This window comes from Hemitrygon akajei, chromosome 8 (assembly GCF_048418815.1).
Source record: "Hemitrygon akajei chromosome 8, sHemAka1.3, whole genome shotgun sequence".
NCBI classification, from domain to species: Eukaryota; Metazoa; Chordata; class Chondrichthyes; order Myliobatiformes; family Dasyatidae; genus Hemitrygon; species Hemitrygon akajei.
Window position 1 is genome coordinate 130,361,586 of NC_133131.1, and position 12,988 is coordinate 130,374,573.

Sequence of the window (12,988 nt, forward strand, 5' to 3'; positions counted from 1 at the left end):
GCAATAATAGGGGCATATCGCTCCTTTCTGTTGCTGGAAAGGTCCTGGCTAAGGTGATGCTTCAGAGGCTCATCAGCAACATCACCAAGTCAATGCTGCCTGAATCACAGTGTGGATTTAGGAAGAACAGGAGCACGATCGACATGATCTTCACAGCCCAGCAGCTTCAGGAAAAGTGCCGGGAGCAACATCAGGACCTGTTTATGGCCTTTGTCGACCTCTCCAAAGCATTTGACACTGTGCAAAGAGAGCTCTTATGGGATGTCTTCCTCAGGTTTGGCTGTCCCAATAAATTTGTTAACATCCTCCGCCAGTTCCATGATGGGATGACTGCTCGGGGACAAGAGTGAGGCAGGGGTATGTGCTAGCGCCAGTGCTCTTTAACATCTTCCTCTTGTGTTTTACCAAGCCTCTCCACAACAAGATTGAGGGTAGCAGCGGTGTGGCAGAGGACATCAGATTAGATAGCAACCTCTTTAACATCAGGAGGCTCTACGCAACCACCAAACTCCATAGAGAGTGGGTCCTGGAGCTGCAGTGTGCAGATGACTGTGCTCTCGTGGCCCATACCCCAGAGGACCTTCAGACTGTCCTCACTGTGGCAGTGAGAGCGTACGGCAGGACCGTCAATACCACCAAGACAGAAGTGGTTTGCCAATGGAGTACTAGTGTCCCACCCACCCTACCTGTCTTCACTGTTGGTGATGAAAAGCTGTCAGTAGTGCCATCTTCAAATATCTGGGGAGCATTCTCTCTGAGGATAGCGGCATTGATAACGACATCCAGAGCAGCATTAAACAGGCATCAGCTGCCTTTGGGAGACTTCGGCGTAGACTCTTTCAGAACAGGAGCCTTCATCCCTCCACAAAGGTCGCCGTATACCAAGCGGTCTGTGTCACCACCCTCCTTTATGGCTGTGAAGCTTGGGTAACCTACAGCCACCACATCCCTGGAAGTCCCTGGAGCGCTTCCACATGAGCTGCCTTCAGCGCATCCTGGGAATTACCTGGCGTGAGCGGGTGCCTCACACTGAAATACTTATAAAAACAAACTGCAGAAGTATTGAGGCCATGATCACCCAGTGTCAGTTGCAGTGGCTGGGGCACGTGATAAGGATGCCCCCGTGTCGGCTACCCCACAGAGTGTTATACGGCCAGCTACATCACGGTCGACACTCAGCTGGAGGGCCGAAAAAGTGCTATAAGGATCAGATGAAGAACGCTTTAAGGAAATGCAAGGTCAGACCTGAGGACCTGGAGGATGATGCTGCTGACCGTAACACTTGGCGACAGCTGTGTAGGGATGGGGTTTTCATTCTGGAGATGGAAAGAACAACCAGAAGACAGCAGAAGAGAGCCAGGGGAAACGCAGCCATGGTTGCTATCACTACCACCACTACCACAGATGTCCCACCTGCAAAAGAGCTTGTGGGTCCAGGATAGGACTGTATAGTCATCAAAGATCTCACCGTTAAAGGAGTGGATGTCGTCATCTGATTCTGATGGACAACCGAAGAAGAAGAAGAAAGTTACAGTAAATAGTGGTTGATGAAGTGCATATCAATCCAGAGGCAACCTATCCTATTAATCCTCCCTCTTATATAAAGTCCATCAATTTCAGTTGTAGGTTTCTGTTCTGCATCAATCAGCTTTTGGTGCTGTCTCTCAGAGGGTGGTGATACTCTAGCTTTATGTTTGTCATCTTGCAATCACTCAACCTCAAAATATTTATTGAGGAGATCAGCCCTTAGATGACAATTAGAAGCATCAAGTAACACCGCGAGGTTACATCAAAGTGTAATACAGGAAATCTGAAATGAAGTCAAAAACTGCTCAACAAGCTTAAAATTTCAGCTTTGTATTCTGTATTCAGAGCTCACAGTCTCAGATCCTCCATGTTATGGAAGTTACGGTGATCTCCTTTGGGAAGCATAGAGTTAAGCATCTTGGAAACAGGCCCTTCACCTATGCAGATTAAGCTAGTCCCATTTGCCTACATTTGGCCCATATTTCTCAAACCTTTCCTATCCATATACCTGTCCAGATTTCTTCTAATCATTGTGCATGCCTCTGTCACTTCCTCTGGCAGCTCAATCCATATCTGCTATCCTCTCTGTGAAAATCTTGCCCTTCAGGTCCCTTTTAAATCTTTCTCCTCTCACCTTCAACCCAAGCCTTCCAGTTTTAGACTGCCCTATCTTGGGAAAAGTACTGTAAGAGTCTATTTTATCCACCTTCCTCATAATTTTATAAATATCCGTAAAGTTCCTTTGCTCCAAAAGAAAGCATCACAGCCTGTCCAGGCACTCCTTAAAACTCCAGTGTTTCCAACATGCTTGTGAATATTTCTTTCATCCTTTCTAGCTTAATCTCATATGGTCAGATGACCAGAATGCTACACAACATTTTAGGAGTAGGCTCACCTATTTCCTGCACAACTGTAACACAATGTGCCAGCTTTTGTACTCAATGTACACCTGGTGAAGGTAGTCATTCTACTTGCCTTCTTCACCATTTTGTCTATCTGTGTCACTGCTTTCCGAGAACTACATCTTTGGACCCCTAAGCCTCTCTACTCTACAATATTCCCATGGCCCTGTCACTCACTCAGACCATGCCCTGGTTTAACTTCCCAAGATGTATCACTTTGCACCTGTATGAGTTAAACTCACGCTGTCCGCCACACCACCAGTTTTGGTGTCATCCAGAAACTTGTTAATCTTGTCCACCATATTGGCATCCAAATCATTAATACATATAACAAGCAATAGAGGCGCACCTTTATTCAGTCCGCAATTGTGACCCTCGCCTTCTCATTGCCTATCCCATTAATTGTCAATTTAACTCCCACTCTACTCTCTCTGCTTTTGTTTTCTAACATGGTTCTGGAGAAGTACAGCATAAGTTAAAGGTATAGATCTATCTCATCTGACATTCAGATTCAGCTTTATTAATCACACGTACATCAAAAATGTACGGTGAAATCTGTCGTTTGTGTTAACAACCAACTCAATCTAGGGATGTGTTCGTGGTATCCCACAAGTGTTACCACACATTCCCACATCAACACAGAATGCCCACAGTGCTCACCAGGACAACAGAGAACACAACACAACACAATACAACAAGCAGCTTTCAAAACAGACAAGGCAGGTTACAGTTCCAGACACTGCAGATTCAATATTTTCAAATACAATCATGCTTCTCTCATTTACTCTTCCTCATTCCTTTCTGCTGAGCAAACAAGTTACCTGGAGACAGTTATTGTGACCATTGTGGTATATATTGATCACATGAATGTAAATATATTAGGCATGATTATTAAATATGCAGATGGCACAAATGTTGGTGATGTTGTGGATGGTGAGGAAGGTTGCTTAAGGCTACAGAAGGATCTAATGGAAAGTTGGGCAGAGTATTGGCTGACAGACAATCGTAGGATTGCTGCACTTTGGGAATTCGAATAGGGGTAGGATATGTACAATAAATGATGCCGAGCTGAGAAATGTTAATAGGTTTTAAGTCCTTAGTTCCATAAAAGTAGTCGTAGATAAGGTAGTGAAGAAGGCTTATTTCATGCTTGTATTCATGGGTTGGGGCATAAGATATAAAAGTTAGAATATATATAGTAGCTTTGTAAAAAACAGTTTAGGCTGCCCTTGGAATATTATGTGAAATTCTAGACACCACAATGTATGAAAAATGTTGTTGTGCTGAAGAGAGCGCAGAATTTATTAATCAGGATGCTGGAGGACTTTAGTTATGGGAAGAGAAATGTAGGCTAGGTTTGTTTTCCTTGGAGTGAAAGAGGCTAGTAGGAGTGATCAGATAGAAATATAAGAAATTAACTTTTTTCCATTGTATAAGGTATCAAAAACAAGAGAGCGATAGTTCACCATGAGAAGAAGGAGATTTAAAGGGGATTTGAGTGGATACCATGTTTACACAGGTTGATAAGCGGAAGTCACTTCCAGTGGAGGTGATGAAATTAGTTACAATCACTACTTTCGAGAGACATTTTAAAAGGCACTTAATTAGGCAAAATGTAGAAGATACTACTTAAAACAGGGCAAATATGATAAAATGTTGTCATGAAAGTGGTGAACTGAAGGACCCGTTTCTGTGCTATGACTGAAAGATTTGTGATTGAGAGCTTGTTGACAGTGAAAGGTTCTGAGCAAATACATTGAGCAACACACACAAAATGCTGGTGGAACACAGCAGGCCAGACAGCATCTATAGGGAGAAGTACAGATGACATTTCAGGATGAGAGCCTTCGTCAGGACTGAGCATAAGGTGTGAGATAGCTGACAGTATATAGAGCAGGATATTGCTCTACCTAGTGTAGGGAGGAGATCACTGAGCCAGTGTATAGGGTGCAAGATAGTTGACAGTATATGGAGCAGAATAATGCTCTACCTATTCTAGGAGATCGCTGAGCAAGTATATAGAGTGTAAACAGTGAGAGATTTCTGAGTGAATATAATGAGCTGAATACTGCTGGCAGTATATAGAGCAGAGAATTGATTAGAGAATTATAGAGCAAGAGTTTACTGAGAAAAAAGTGAAAGACTGCTGATTGAGAAAACAGAGCGAGATAAATGAGTATAATAATGTGATTTTACTCTGTGAGTAGAAAATATAATAAATTTTCATTAAGAATTAAGAACAACTGGAAGTTGTAATTATAAACTAATTTACATTATGGCAAATATGAAATGTCAGATGCACCTTTTACACTAAATTTTTAAAATCATGTTCATTTTACATTCTTACCCTACCATCATGGCTGTACTTCAAAATTATGCTATGGGTTGTAAAATAGTTTTGGATGTCCCTTGTTGAATAAGAAGCTGTATAATAGCAAGCTGAATGTGACCCTTACTCTGCAGTAAAGGATGCCCATTAGAGGAAAACAGTATACATTGCTTCTCAATTTCCAAGCAAATGATCACTCCCGTCTGTCAAAGCAGGAAATCACTATGTTGAGAAGACAATAGAAAATGAAAAACTCCAAAGGAAATTTCATGTTGAAAAGAAGCAGAATTCACAGTTTTAGAAACACGCAAACTTCAAAAACTTTGTACATTTAACAATTCAATTGAATGCCACTTTAAAAGAAATCCTGTACACTAATGGAGAATAATACAATGTTAAAGATTTACAGTGCCTATAAAAAGTATTTACCCTCCCTTGGAAGTTTTCATGTTTTATTGTTTTACAATATTAAATCACAGTGGACTTAATTTGCTTCTTTTGACACTAATGAACATAAAAAGACTCTTTCATGTCAAAGTGAAAACAGATCTCTACAAAGTGATCTAAATCAATTGCAAATATAAAACAGAAAATAATTGATAAGGGATAATTAATTCATCCCCTTTAATATGACACACCAAATCCTCACTGGTGCAGTCAATTGGTCTTAGAAGTCACAATCAGTTAAATAAAGATCACCGTGTGCAGTCAAGTGTTCCAATTGATTGTTGTAAAAGTACACCTGTATCTGGAAGGTCCAACTTGGTGAGTCAGTATCCTGGCAAAAACTACACCATGAAGACAAAAGAACACTCTAAGCCACTCTGCGAAAAGGTTATTGAAAAGCACAAGTTAGGAGATGGATACAAGAAAATTTCCAAGTCATTGAATATCCCTTGGAGTACAGTTGTCAGTCATCAAGAAATGGAAAGCATATGGCACAGCTGTAAATCTGCCCTGAGCAGAACATCCTCAAAAACTGGGAGACTGTGCAAGAAGGGGACTAGTGAGGAGGCCACCAAGAGACCTATGACAACTCTGGAGGAGTTACAAGCTTCAATGGCTGAGATGGAAGAGACTGTGCATACAACAACTTTTGCCCACGTGCTTCACCAATTGCAGATTTATGAGAGAGTGGCAAAGAGAAAGCCATTGTTGAAAAAAAACTCACAAGTAATCTCAGCTAAGGAGCATGTTGGAGGCTCTGAAGTCAGCTAGAAAAAGGTTCTATGGTCTGATGAAACCAAAATTGGGCTTTTTGGCCATCACACTAAATGCCAGGTTTGGTGTAAGCCAAACACCACACATCATCAAAAACACACCTTCCCTACGGTGAAGCATGATGGTGGCTGCATCATGCTGTGGGGATGTTTCACTGCAGCAGGCCCTGGAAGACTTGTGAAGGTAGAGAGTAAAATGAATGCAGCAACATACAGAGAAATCCTGGAATAAAATGCAATCTGCAGTAGAACTGCGACTTGGGGGAAGATTTGTGTTCCAGCAAGACAATGACCCTAACCATAAAACCAAAGCTACACAGGAATGGCTTAAAAACAAGAAGGTTAATGTCCTGAAGTCAGAGTCCAGACCTCAATCCAATTGGGAATTTGTGGCTGGACTTGAAAAGGGCTGTTCACTCACGATCCCCCTGCAATCTGACAGAGCCTAAGCAGTTTTGTAAAGAAGAATGGGGAAGAATTACAATGTCCAGATATGCAATGTTGATAGAGACCTATCCACACAGACTCAAGGCTGTAATTGCTGCCAAAGGTGCATCTGCTAAATATGGGCTTGAAAAGAGTGAGTAATTATGCAATCAATTATTTTGTGTTTAGTAATTGTAATGAATTTAGACCAATGGGAGGAAATTTGTTTTCTCTTTGACACTGAAGTTTCTTTTTTGTTGATCGGTGTCAAAAAAAAGCAAAATTAAATCCAATATGACTCAATGTTGTAAAACAATAAAACATGAAAATTTCTTGGGGGTGAATACTTTTTGTAGGCACTGTATCTTTTAAAATGAGCCACAACCTTAAAATCTCACCATCTAACCAGAATCTTTTACTATCTCCTATTTAAATACTGTACAATTTAATGATATTGCACATTGTAAAACTTTTTAATTTATCAAAGATATTCTGGAGCTTTGGACTGTATTTTGCTTGGTATAGACTACAAGATTTCCCCCACTAGTGATCTCCATGAACATACTAACGGATCCAAAAACTCACATCTGGATTTTTGAGCCAGCAACAATGAAGGAACAACAATATATTTCAAAGTCAAGATGGTGCGTGGCTTGGAGAGTAACTTCTAGTTGCTGGTGTTCCATGCTTTTGCTTCTAGCTGTCGGTGCCGTGGGTCTGGAAAGGTCAGACTGAGAAGTCCTGGTGAGGTACTACAATGCATCCTGGAGTTGCTACAGTCTGCCACTACAGTGCATCAGTGGTTCAGTGAGTAAACAGTGGAGGATGGGGTGCCTACCAAGCATGCTGCTATATCTTGAATGTTGTTGAAGATGCATTTATTCAGGCACTTTCTGAGGCTATATTCTTAGGTTGTCCCAATATCCTTCTGAAAGCTGCCAAAGGTTATTTCAACTATAAGAAACATGTGATTTGGCTGAGAAAAATGTAGAAGAGGTTCAACATGATGTTTCCTGGATTGGTGAACTTTAGTTTTGGGTAGATTGGATATACTGGGCTTGCTTTCCCTGTAGCAATGGGTGTTGAGGGGGTAACCTGATAGAGCTATATAAATTTATTAGAGGGTAGATGGTCAAAATATTTTTCCCAGCATAGGGGTATAGGTTTAAGGTAAGAGCAAGGAGTTTTAAAGAGGGGTGTGTGAGAGGAAAGTTGTTTACACCGAGAGTAGTTGTTAACTGGAATTCGTTGCCAAAATCAGAAGCCATTACTATATTTTAAAGGAATTTAGACAGACAAATTATGGAAGGAAGCAGTCCGAATGCAGACAAATAGTAGGAGTGTAGTGAAGCAAAAAGGTCAGCATGGATGTGGTGAGCTAAATGGACCAGGTCTGTGCTTCTACAACTACATGGTCCTTTGACTTTATGCTTCTAAATTCCCCTAATCAACAGCGACATTAAAATAATTCAAATAAATGTAAATAATGTCTAAATATTAAAGATATTTAAAAATCTAAAATATAAATTCAATCAGAAATCTATTCATCTCATGCAAAATTGTTTTTTTTTAATATTTATGTCTGTAATAAAAAAAAACACATTGCTTTTCCATTGAGGTCAGCAATCCTATTCAAACTGGGAACTGGACAGAAAAATCTGCAATGCCTGATTAAAAAGCTGGTCTGATAAAAAGACTCTTTTGAAATTCAAGGGGTAAAATTGTCTTTAATGTTGAGCACTATTTTGAAATTGGTATTCAATTTCACCTCCATTATGAGTTGATTATGTAAAATCAAATTATATTTAATGTAATAGTATTTACATTTTGAAAAAAATAAAAGAATACAGTTGGATGTACAATTGGATTAGCAATGAAAATGTAAACACCAATACACCACTGTGGCAGTGAATAAGAATCCGAATGAGAAATTCAGTTTTAATATCAATCCATTGTTTCCACAGATAGCATGGTGACACAGCAAATGTAATAAATCAGTGATACATTCAAAATAATAACCTTTGACCTTAAAGGTGATTCTTATTTAAACATCTCTTATCAGAAGACATCACTTTAGGAATAATTTAATTCCCTACAGAGCAAAATATTCAGTAGACTTAGATTAAATGGAGAGAATAAGTCTCAGAACAGCAGACAGATTTACATTAAGATGAAAGCTGAACAGTTAGATCAAACACACATGACAGTTTTTGGGTTGAAGCCCCTCCACACCTTCCATCTGATTAAGTGCCTTTGACCTGAAATGTTAAACTGTTTCTCTTTTCAGACACTACTTGACAGAGTTCTTCCATTATTCCATAAATGACTTGGATGAGGAAGTGGAAGGAATGTTTAATGTAGTTGCAGTTGACTCGAATGTTGGTGGAGTTGTCAACAGTGTAAAAAAAGCTGCCATAGGTTACAATTGATAGGATGTAGAGTTGGGCTGAGACGAGGCAGATGGAGTTCAATTTGAAAAGTTATGAAGTGATACTTTGGGAAAGACGAACTTGAAGGCCAGGATAATGGCAGAATTCTTAGCAGCGTGAAGGAACTACGTCCTGAGGGATCTATGTCCATAGATCCCTCAAAGTTACTACACAAGTTGATGGGGTGGTTAATAATGCGTGGGGCCTGATTAGTCAAGGGATTCATTCAAGAGCCACCAGGTAATGTTACAGATCACAAAACTCTGATCAAACCACACATGGATTATTGTGTTCACTTCTAGTCCCCTCAGTATTGGAAAAGTGTGGAAGCTTTAGAGATGGTGCAGAGGAGATTTATCAGGACGCTGCCTGGATTAGAGAGTGTGTCTTATGAGGAAAGGGTGAGTGAACTAGGGCTTTTCTCTTTGAAGCAATCAAGGATGAAAAGTAACTTGATAGAGTCATATAAGACTCTGAGATGCATAGAGAGAGTGCACAGCCAGCACCTTCAGAAATGGCTAATACAAGAGGGCACAATTTTGGAGGGAATTATAGGAAGGTGTAAGAGTAGGATTTTAAATGGAGAGTTGTGGGTGTGTGGGATGTGCTGCTAGGAGTGGTGGTAGTCGCAGAAACCTCGGGGTCATTAAGAGACTCATAAATAGGAACATAGATGAAGGAAAGTAGAGGACTGTGCAGAAGGAAAGTGCTGATCTCAGAGTAGTTTAAAGGTCAGCACCACATTATAAGCCAAAGAGCCAGTAGTGTGCTGTACTGTTCTATGTTCATTTTAATTTTTGTTTAATATTTCAGCATCTTTACTTTTTGTTTCTTAATTCAGTTGATTGAGAGATATAGAAAACAAATGGAGATGTTTTGAAGGACATTCATATAACCAGAGAGGGGGTATTTGCAGCTTTAATGAAGATGTATAAATCCCTAGTGCACGACCAAGTGCATTCTTGTACCTTGTGGGAGGCTAGAGAGGAAATTGCAGAGATATTTGCTTCACCATTAGCCACCGGTGAAGCTTCCAAAGGTTGGAGGGTGATTAATGGTGTATGTTAGTTATGAAAGGTAGCAAGGACAAGCTAGGGAATCAGAGGCCAGTCAGACTAACTGCAGGGGTGAGGAAAACCTGAATCATTTCTATAGAGGATGTCTGATTAGACAGAGTCAGCATGGCATTGTGAGTGGAAAGTCTCACTTGAAAAATCTTTTATCATGTTTTGAAGAGGTAAATAAAAGGGTAGATGAGGGTAGAGCAGTGTATGTGTCTATTTGGACCTTAGCAAAGTCTTCTAAAAGAGCCTGCATGGTAGGCTGATCTAGAAGTAGAAGATGGTGGTAGAAGGTTGTTCCTTGGAACAGAGACTGGTGACTAATAGTGTGCCACAAAAGTCAGTGTTGAGACCCTTGTTATTCATTATTTATATCAATGATTTGGATATGAAAGCTCAATGTTTAATCAGTCATTTTGAAGATGATGCAAAATTGATGGTGTTGTTGATAGTGAAGAAGGTTATCATAGGTTACAGGGTGATATTGATCAGTTAGGGAAGAGGGCTGAAGAACAGCAAATACAGATAACTGTGAGGTGATGCATTTTGGAAAGTCAAACTAGCATAGGACATACTATAAAGGTTGGGGCACCAGGGAAAGTGATGGAACAGAGGAGCTTAAGTGTACCGGTGCATAGATCATTGAAAGCACCATCACAGGTAGACCGCATAGTGAAAGAAATGTTTAGCACACTGACAATCACTAGCCAGAGCATTAGGGATTAGGGCAGAGACCTTAGCTTGCAGTTCTATAAATTGTTGGTGTGGTCACACTTGGTGAACCGAACAGTTTTATCACCCTGTTGTAGAAAAGACATGGCTAAAGTGGAACAAGTGCAGAAAAGATTTATGATGATGTTGCAGGACTAGAGAACCTCAGTTATAGGGAAAGGTTGGCCAGGCAACACTTAATGCCTGGGAAGATAGGAGAATGAGGGTGACTTTATAGAAGTGTTTAAAATTATGAGAGACATACAGAAGGTAATTAGAATGGGAGGGAAAAGATTTAAAAGGTACCCAAGAAGCAACTTTTTCACACAGAGTGTGGTGCATATATGGAATGAGGAAGTGGTTACAGCAGGTGCAATATTATCATTTAAGAAGTAGTTGGAGAGGTACTTGGAGGGGTGGGACTTAGAGGTATATGTATTGAACAAGGGAAACTGGGATTGGCTGGCTGAGCACTGTGGTTGGCATTGATTAGTTGGGCTGAAAGACCTACATCCATGCTGTATGACCCTATGATGATAAGATTATCCTCAACTACAAATGATTACTGTAAAATTAAATTATCACCAGATGCCACAAGTTCAAAATTTGAGACATGAGACTGCAAATGCTAGAACCTGGAGCAAAAAATACACTGCTGCAGAACGTCAGCAGTCAGGCAGCATCTGTGGATGAAAAGGAATGGTTGATGTTGGGGTCGACATCCTGCATCAGCACTGAGAACACAGAGAGTTTTCCAATTTCTCCTCTCCCCCTTCTCCATCTGGCTGCATCTGTCCAACATCCTGTGCTCCACCTAGATCAGTGGCTCCCAAAGTGGGCGGTATCGCCACTCCTCAGGGAAGGAGGGAGTTTCTAAAGTGATAAAGATTAAGGGTGTGGTGGGGGTACTTGCTAGCAAGGGGAGCAGCAGGGATTACAGGGTGAATTACTTATTATAAGCATTTGATCTTCAGTGCCTCATGATAACATAATCACCTCGTCATTTGCTAACTGACCTAGACTTTGCTCGAAGTGCATTACAGTTGCTGAAATGCAATGTGACACTTCCGTATCTGGCCCATCATGAGAAATCCGGACTGAAGAAATTAAATTATTTCAAGTCCTGGCCCATGCATTATTGCCATTCACTACTGTAGTACAGTGTTCACTTGTATGATTCCCACACAGTGACGCAATTCCTCTGAATTAGGTGTGGAATTCAAAGGGATAAAGTTCAAAATCTGCCCTTTCGGATGGACTTGATCGCATTTCTCTAGCCCATGCCCAAATTGAGATATTGCTTCTCCACTTTAAGTACCTTCAAGCAGAGAGTTGGGTTTTGTCTGAGATATGATGACAGCACTTGAAGGTGGACATAAACAATAGGTGATTGACCATGGTCAGTAATCCATAATGAAAATAGTAGAAGTAGACCAAATGAAAAAGAAATATAGACAGTATAATGTGGAGCATCTGAAATATGGATTTATACCAGCATCAAACAACCAACAGCCCCCAATATGTCTGCTGTGTGAAAAAGTTTTTTTTTTCAAATGAGGCAATGAAACTGTCCAGGCTCCTTGAACATTTGAAGAAAATTCACTGTTAAAGAAAACAAGAACTTGGCTAATCGTCTGTCATTTTATGAAAACTTTCAGAAAATGAAAACACTTCTGAACATGTTTGCCAGCACTTCACATCAAAACAGAGATGATTTGTGTACTACGTACATTTAATTGCTCTTTGCTAAATCGGGAAAGCCCTTTACCACCAATTCTGCCAGCAGTAATGGAGGTTCTAAGTACAATTTTACATAAGTCACCAGGCCAAAAAAATTAAATTGATACCGTTCAGTGACAACTCTGTTTAAAGATGAATAGCAACATACTTGGGACAACAGAATTTGCTCGGCAGTTGGATGAATTAACTTTGCCAGACAATGAATCTTTGGTTCTTGGTTACATTTGCTTCATAAAAGATGAAAACATGGTTCAAGAGTTGATATTTGCAAGGGAACTAGAAACAGATATGAAGGGGGCGTCAATATTTCAGGTTGTTGAGCAGCTCTTCAAAGAGAAGGACATTCCACTCACCAACATTCTTGCTTGTGCAATAGATGGGTATCATTAATGACAGGACACTACAGTGGGTTTGTTACCTTCTTGAGAAAAGCAGAACCTAGCATATTTACCATTCACTGTGTAATTCACAGATACCTTGTTGCAAAAAAACCCCAAGTGATCAGCTGCTCAAATCATTAAACACTGTCATCACAGCAGTAAATAAAATCAAGTCTGGTATTCTCAGTTCTCGACCATTTCAAGAGCTTTGTATTGAGAATGATGAACAGGTTGAACACGATGTTGCTCTCAGACGTCAGATG

General features: G+C 40.3%; 1 pseudogene; it reads left to right on the plus strand.

Annotated features, from left to right (window-relative positions):
- LOC140732539 (zinc finger MYM-type protein 6-like) overlaps positions 1-12,735 on the plus strand; it is a 49,869-nt pseudogene extending 37,134 nt beyond the window's left edge.
- Positions 12,736-12,988: the final 253 nt, after the last annotated feature.